Here is an 8,880-nt window from a genome sequence, read left to right on the forward strand (position 1 = left end):
CCATCTAATGTATATATCAGCTTTTCCACTGTCTCCCTGTTGACAGGGTGTTGACAGAAAAATAGATCAGACATCTTGAATTTTACTTTCAGGCTTGCTTCAAGCTGTTTTTTAGAGGTGCCTGTGATGTCTAGGGGCCGTATTACACAGACCTGATATTAAGGAGGAAATGAGCACCGACTTCCTCTTCATTTCCTGCTCCCTGCCTGTGCTATTACATGCACAGACAAGGTTTAGCTGGGGAGCCGCAAGGAGCTGTGGGAGGGACGGATGGACGATCTTAATCGGACGATTTTTAATCGCCCAGGTGGCCCATTCAAGGGACTGTTGGTCTGCTGCTGCCGCCACTCCTATTACACAGCGTGAGGGACAGCAGACTGTCACTATCGTGATTGTTTTGATAGGTCATGTTTAACCCTTTGAGGACCAGGCCCAAAATGACCCAGTGGACCGCGCAAATTTTGATTAGTGTTTTCGTTTTTCCCTCCTCCCCTTCTAAGAGCTCTAGCACTCTCAGTTTTTTATCTACAGGGCCATGTAAGTGCTTGTTTTTTACAGGAATAGTTGTACTGTGTAATGGCGTCTTTCATTTTACCATAACATGTATGATGGAATTCCAAATATATTATTTATGAAGATATAAATAGGTGAAATCGTAAAAAAGAATGCAATATGGTAACGTTTGGGGGGTTCCTGTGTCTACGTAATACACTATATGGTAACAGCGACATGATACTATTATTCTATAGGTCAGTCCGAACACAACCATATGCAGGTTACACAGATTCTCTAATGTTATATATATATTTTTTTATGAAATCCTTTTTTTTGGCAATTAAATATTAATAAAATGGGCCTATTGTGACGCTTATAACGGTTTTATTTTTTCACTTACGGGGCTGTATGTGGTGTCATTTTTTCCGCCATGATCTCTAGTTTTTATTAATATCATATTTGTGAAGATCGGACGTTTTGATCACTTTTTATTGATTTTTTTAAATATATAATGTAACATAAAATCGGTAATCTGCGCACTTGTTTCCCTCTTTTCGTGTACGGCGTTCACCGATCACAATGATGCTTGTTATATTTTAATAGATCGGACAATTACGCACGCTACGGTATATTATATGTTTATCTATTTATTTATTTTTATATGTTTTATTTATATAATAGGATAGGGGGGGGTATTTCAACTTTTATTGGGGGAGGGGTTTTGGGGTAGTGTAATAGTGTTTTGAACTTTTTTTTTTTTACACATTTGAAGTCCGTTGGGGGACTTTTACATACACTAGTTTGATTTCTACACTGATGATTGCTATGCCATAGGCATAGCATTGATCAGTGTTATCGGCGCTCTGCTCATTGAGCCTGCCTGTGCAGACTCAGTGCAGCAGATCGCCGATCGGACCGCACGGAGGCAGGTGAGAGACCTCCGGCGGTCCGTTTCAACGATTGGGACCCCCTCAGTCACACTGCTGTGGTCCCGATTGGTAAGTGACAGGGGACCCCCCCTGTTACTTACACTTAAACGCTGCGGTCGCGCCGCGATCGCTGCGTTTAAGGGGTTAATGACACGCGGCAGCGTGATCACTGCAGCGTGTCATTACCGGTGAGGTCCCGGCTGCTCACTGCAGCCGGCCCCCACCTCCTATGAAGCGCGCTCCGGAGCGGAGCGGGAGAAACACCCAGAACGTAGAGTTACGTCCAGGGTCGTCTGGGGACAGACTTCCATGACGTAACTCTACGTCCTCGGTCGTCTAGGGGTTAAAAACAACGGTCAGCTGACATTGTGCATGTTGGCTTATCGTTGCCTTTTAACGTGACCTATTACACCAATAGGTAATTGGCCTCGTACAGCTGCTAATTGCTTTGTGTAATAGGGCCCTTATTCTCCCTACTGAGAGTGCAAGCATGCTGTGCTGTGGTTTTTTTCCGATTTTTTCTGAAGGTGCCTCTCTTCCTTGTCTTTGATAATGAAGCTGATACATTTTATAACATGTATTACTGAACTACCTATAGAACTATTCAGGAATTGTCCAATACAATTCTGTATAATAAACTGTAATATACACAGTACCATGCTTGACTAATTCCCTTACAAACAGTACAAACCATGTCCACCGCTGGCCCTGTGCATGCAGCAGGAAAACACTGTCAGCAATAAAACTAGTAAGGCATTTGCTACAACCTTTAATGCACATTCATTCCATTAGCGTATAATTTCATTTTATGAGATCAAATAGTATATTGTATTTGAAAACAAGCCGAAGATTATTTTCCCGGCCAGCTCTGTCCTTCTAAAACAACTTTGGTCACTACGAAAACTGGGAAGCTGGGTGTAATCTGGTGAGTCCATAGGGAGAACTAGGGGGAAGTTAATTAATACAAGAAGTCTTGTCTAGACCAGGTCAGATCTGGGATCTCCTGCTTGAATAGACACAGATCAGCTTACGGCTTCATTCTGCATTGCTTTGATTTCTATCTGCTGCATCGTTCGAAGAACATAATTCAATTTTCGTTTTTACTAAACAATCCCCGTTTTGAAACAAAAACAAAAAAATTAAAGCCAGCCAACTGAGAGACTTACGGATTCCTTTAGCTGTCTGCCAGATGCTGTGAGGTTAACCACTTAGAGCGCAGGAACCCTACTGAAAACTGCCGCTGCTCCTTTCATTTCTTTATTTTTTTGTAACTAGGTTTAAAGTCCCATTCCACTATGTAAATTGGTAAAAGGGAAAGGATCCTTCCAGCCTTGAAGAATAATCTGTTTGGGGACGTTCATGTTGTTACTGATATTTTCTGGCAAACAATAGCTTTGGATAAACAACATCTGATTTATAAGGGAAATGCATTATGGGGAATGTGAAAAGTTGTGGGTAGTTTCTTTCTATGCTTCAATAAAGTCACAATGTGACTACATTGCAGTATAGGAACTAAGTTTCTGTGACAGATAACTGGTCATAAAATCAAAGGGTTTGTCTTAATTTTACCTTTCGGGTAAGAGGACTCTGCATATATCACCCACTCCTTTGTAAACGCAGCATAATCTGCAGGATATTTGTTATTTCCATTGTCAGGTCCTGAAGAAGAACATCTAATCTAATATGTGCCAGAACTACTTGCATCGGAAGCTCTTTAGCCAGAGAAATGTTAAACAGTTGTCTGTTCAAAGCTAACCCTTCACCCCTGCAAAGGTAGACCCCGAGGACAGGACACAGTAGCAGCATGACAGGTCTCCGCTTCCGTCCCTTACTAATGTTAGCTTTGGGAGGCAGGGGCCGCATGACTGGAGCAAGACCCTAGGGACAAGTTTACTTATCCCAAATTCTCTTTTCTGCTGGACTCTAAATATAGAAGGTATGATTTATTTATTTAATTTTTTTTCTTTTCGCAAAGTTGATACAATTTAAAGGATTATGATATATTATTGCTATTGTAATAGTTTTTTTTGTTTTTTTTGTTAAGATAACACTTGATTCTTTATCAATAATACCCATATAGTCATCATATGTAGAATAAAATATCTTTGTTACAACGCTTGGTCAGCTAAATCATTTCCAGTCGAGGGTGGGCTTACAATTCAGAAGAGAAAAAGGAGCAGAGTTTTCTACGCTAACAACAGATGCAGAAATTGGCACGTCTGTCTGAACAAACCTTTGTGTACACTTAAGGATAATCTCGGGACAGAAGTCAGCTGCAGTGCCTATAGGTATCTGCTGGTCTCTGTACATATCCATGGGAGGAAACCCACTTTAAACAGGTGTTCTGCATAATCCAGAAGATGTATAATACCATATCATGTTAATTTATGGCTTATTTTATACCAAGATGGAATTGGTGTAAAAATTGAGATGAGATGCATTTTGCACCAAAAAAAAAAGCAAACGAAAACACAAACAAAAACAAAAAACAAAAACAGGTGTACGTGTTAAATGAATAAAATGTACATGGACACGCACAAGAATAGTAAATTCATGCCCAAACATAGGCAGCCTGTCTATACCTAGGTTAGCGCAAGAAAATAGACAGTAAACTACCTCTAAGTATATAGATCGGTAGTTTTACTTAGATAAGTAAAAGTATCTATAAGTACTAAAAATGAATGGCAGTGGAAGAGTTACACACCATAATACGATAGGATTTAATTATGTGGCAGTGGGGCCTTTGGGCCCCCTCAGGTACCAGGACCCAGGTGCGGCTTCTACTTCTGTACCCATTGCAGCTACGCCCTTGAGCTGCCTTAATCCACTTTCCCACAGTTGCCTTGTACATCAATCTATGAATATGTAGGAAGATGGCTAAAGTAAGAAGAAAAACACTATTTTTTTTTTCTTCACGTGAAACTAACATATCATTTACTCAGGTGATGAGTGCATATAAAAGAAAGCGGTCTCTATAGACATCTCAAGTGCATATTTTGGTATTATAGAAATATTTCTATACCTATTAATAAGGTTGTAGGATTTCCTCGCACTGATTCTGTAACACATTACAAATCGTAACAGATGGACCCTGTAATGGCTTGAAAAACAATATGCGGCTGGACTTGATGTTAAAAGGGGCTGAGACTCCTCTCTCATTACTAGGAATGGGAATCATAATGCTTCTCATTGTATAGGATCCTTACAAATCCCCCAGGACTGCACCGCGAGCTGCACCTGCTGAGCCCGGCCCATTAATAACTTCTCTCTGTTTTGTGAGCCGCATCCAGTCCAGTATCTGTTTACTAATGTTTTCACCGAGTCATTGGACTGTAATGAAGGCGCGGTGTCAAAGGTCTGCACCGAGGCCAAAATATTATGGGGAAAGGAAGAATTTATCATGTGGCAAGTGTAGCAAGTGTCAAGTGAAAAGCCCATATTTGTCTGCCAGAATTTACTGTTGATTTTCACAGCTTGAGTTTACATTTAGATGACAGGATAGCCCCAACTGTTATAGTAAGGAAAGTGCAGACACAATGCGGATTAAAATAGCCAAGGCAGGGTTTGCACTTTTACCCTTTTTATTTTTGAGCCGTTCCATATATACACGGCTATAAAAGGATCCAATTATAAAATGCAGCCCGAATTGTGCCCAGAACTGTGTATACATCTCTATGACACTCAAAAAAGAGAGAAAATAAAATAGTTGTCGGCTGCATTATCTTAAAATATGTTTAACCCCTTTTGGTTATACCATGTCAATGTATGTGGGGAGAAGTAGTACATTGCAAATACAGGGATATTTTAAGAGCTATGACTAGTCCAGCAACAGACAGGGAAATTCACATTTGGTCTGTTTAGCTCTTTCAACAACACAATTAGGGCTCCCTTTGAATAACAATATCCACCACAACATTTTGTTAGCCAAATTCTGCACTGACACACTGACAGGCAGAGTCTGTTTAAAAAGACTCTGTCTGTAGGTTTATAGTGTCCTATCTAAGGGTAGCATAAACAACTGACAGAGAAGCTGAACAGAATGATGTATCACAGCTGCTAATTGGCAGTTATCTATCCATTCTGTGTATAGGCAGTCAAATGTCAATCAGCAGCTGTGGGGAAGGGGGAGGGGTGCGACAAGGATCCTATTCTCCTGCATATTAGGAGAATAGATGAACAAAATGGTACATTTAGTATGCCAATCTGTTTAGCATTTCTGTCTCTAGTTTATGCTTCCCTCATTTAAAGTGTCACTGTCGTGAATTTTTTTTATTTTTTAGTCCAAGCGATTTTAAGAAACTTTGTAATTGGGTTTATTCGCCGAAAAATGCATTTTTATCATGAAAAAGCAGTTTGAAGCTCTCCCCCCTGTTTTCATTGTTCTCCTATGGAGAGAGCTAAATAAAAGACCAAAACAGGACAACAAAGAGTTAATCTACAAATATCCAGGTATCAATCCAGGATCCAGGTATCAATCAAGCAGGAAGGGGGAGAGAGGAGACATTCTAGCTTTTAGCTTTTCAGGAGCTTGGAAAAGCCTTTTTGACACTATACCAGAGAATATTTTTTTAATACATTCTGAAAGCACAGTTGAATATATGAAAGGCACCATGTGTCTTCTTGACAACAGCTATCTAATAGTGTCAGCAGTTTGAAACATGAATTACAGCTGACAGATTCCCTTTAAAGTCCATGTGAGTGAGTAATGGGCTGCCACCCTGTAATTACTGGCAAATACTTGTATTCTTCATACTGTAAAATTTTGCATTGTGCTACTTCTTTTATTTCTCCTGAATATTATTAAATAAATTGACAACTGGGTGTTACTATACCTCTTGTTAAATGGCAATAAATATATGAATACAATAATAACTTAGCGTTACCAGTTGGAGGTGTCTGTATATACCCATTTGATATAGAGGAAAAGTAACATCCAGTTGTCAGTTAATTAAATAATATTCAGGAGATTATAGCACAATGCACAATTAGAATAAAGTATGCCCCCTCCCCTAATAAAAGTGCGAATCACCCCCCTTTTCCCATGTTTTAAATATAAATAAATAAACATGTTTGGTATCGCGCGTGCGTAATTGCCCAAACTATTAATTAATCACATTCCTGATCTCCCACGGTAAGCGCAAAAAAATCCCAAAGTGCAAAATTGCACATTTTTGGTCGCATTAAATCCAGAAAAATTATAATAAAAGCGATCAAAAAGTCATATATGCGCAATCAAGGTACCGATAGAAAGAACACATCATGGCGCAAAAAATGACATCTCACACAGCCCCATAGACCAAAGGATAAAAGCGCTATAAGCCTGGGAATGGAGTAGTTTAAGAAACGTATATTTGTTAACAATGGTTTGAATTTTTTACAAGCCATCACATAATATAAAAGTTATACATGTTACAAATCATTGTAATCATAATGAATTGAGGAACATATATAACATGTCAGTTTTACCCCAGGGAGAATGGCGTTAAAAAAATACCCTCCAAATAAAAGAAATGCGTTTTATTTTTTTTTCAATTTCACCACACATTGAATTTTTTTCTGGTTTAGCAGTGTACTTTATGAAAAAATTCAGCCTGTCATTGTAAAGTACAATTAGTAATGCAAAAAATAAGGCCTCATGTGGGTATCTAGGTGAAAAAATGCAAGTACTATGGCCTTTTAAGCACAAGGAGGAAAAAGCGAAACCGCAAAAATTGAAATTGGCCCGGTCCTCTAAGGGTTAAAGAAAGAACAAAGTGTGTAAGTGCAGGTGCAAAGTGACCACTGAGTCCAGGATCGGTTTACTTAGAAAAATCTTCAGTGCAATACAGCTTATACTATATATCGTTACCGATGTCCTTGCAGCCCTTGCTAAACTGGCATACATTACCCATCCACGTTCCAGGGCTGCTCCTGCCGTCCGCTTCTCCCGGGGTCCCGTGCACGCTCTAGCTTCACAGCAGCCTGTCAGCTGGTAGGCCGCTCAGCCAATCACAGGCCGGGACCGCCGCGGCCTTTGATTGGCTGAGCGGTCTATCAGCTGACAGGCCTCTGTGAAGCTAGAGCGCGCGCATGACCCCGGGAGAAGCGGATGGCAGCCCTGGAACGTGGATGGGTAATGTATATCGTTAGTCGCCGTCCACGCACCGCTATTACACGCAGTGGTGCGCGGTCGGCGCCCGGCGAAAATAGGGTCTAACCTATATCAACGATCAGCCGATGATCGTTGTCATCGACTGGTCGTTGTATTTATTACACTGAGCGATAATCGGCCGAATTGGCCCGATTCGGCCGATTATCATTCCGTGTAATAGTACCCTTAGTGTTTGTCTTGGGGCCTTATATAATAGTGAAGAACTCTACCTGGGTCTCTTGTAGTATAAATTAGTGACTTGCTTGAAGACTTTTGTAATCATGGTTTAAAACAGAGATATACTGCTTTCTTCCAGAAGAGCCTTCGGAGTGTCAGGTCTGGTAGTACAGGTCCCGGGCCTAAACTACTGGGCAAAGCTAACCTCTCAAGATACCCCAAGAAAGTTAAGCAGACATCAATGGAGTTTGTCTGCTTGCATGCACTTTGCTTTACTGCAGACAAATTCTTAGCTTAATGGTGCGTTCACACCTACAGGATCTGCAGCTGATTTTCTGCAGCAGATTTCATTTAAATAACTGAACACAGCATCAAATCTGCTGCAGATCCTGTAGGTGTGAACGCACCCTAAAATAACATTTTGAAGAGAATAACAATCCTATGACCAAGTTTATACACAGGACCTATTACCAAGATCTCTTTTCTGAACAGGGTCAGTAAAAGTATGTCAGCTATCCCAGTCCTATTTTAAGCTGAGATGACTGGTGCTTGAGTGTTAATGATTTATTATCTGGGCACAAATATTATGACACCAATAAGAAAAAGTGTCCTTGATGGGCCTGGGCCAGAAATATGGATCTTAAAGAGTATGCCATTAACTTCTGTTTCATGGCCATGAGAACAGATTGTGTACAACTGTTTCTCCTACTCGGTTCCAGCTTCCTACGTGTGTAAAGCCTTGCTCAGACTGGCTTTAATGCTCTCTATTTGACAGAGACATAAGTGACAGAGTCTAATGACCTGCTGTCTGCCAAATGTTAAAGAGGACCCGACACCACTCCTGACATGTCTGGTCTAGTAAAGACTGATTCCTAAAAAAAACAATGTGTAATATCTTTAAAAAGCATACCTGTCATTAGAAAAAACTTTTAAAATGTCACAGAGTCAAAAGTTTTGATTGGTCAGGGATTTGAGTGTTCAGACCGTGACCGATTAGGAAAACAAGCCAGGAAAAGTCCGCACTCAGTGCCTTCTCTCTCGGTTTTGTGTTATGTGATCTGGATGGCTGCATAATGTAAGTCTATGGAGCTGTCCTGCTCCCATAGACTGATAACCGGGAGATGAATCCTCCACAGCTGGCTTGTCTCC

The sequence above is a fragment of the Dendropsophus ebraccatus genome, chromosome 10, assembly GCF_027789765.1.
Source record: "Dendropsophus ebraccatus isolate aDenEbr1 chromosome 10, aDenEbr1.pat, whole genome shotgun sequence".
Classification (NCBI taxonomy): Eukaryota; Metazoa; Chordata; class Amphibia; order Anura; family Hylidae; genus Dendropsophus; species Dendropsophus ebraccatus.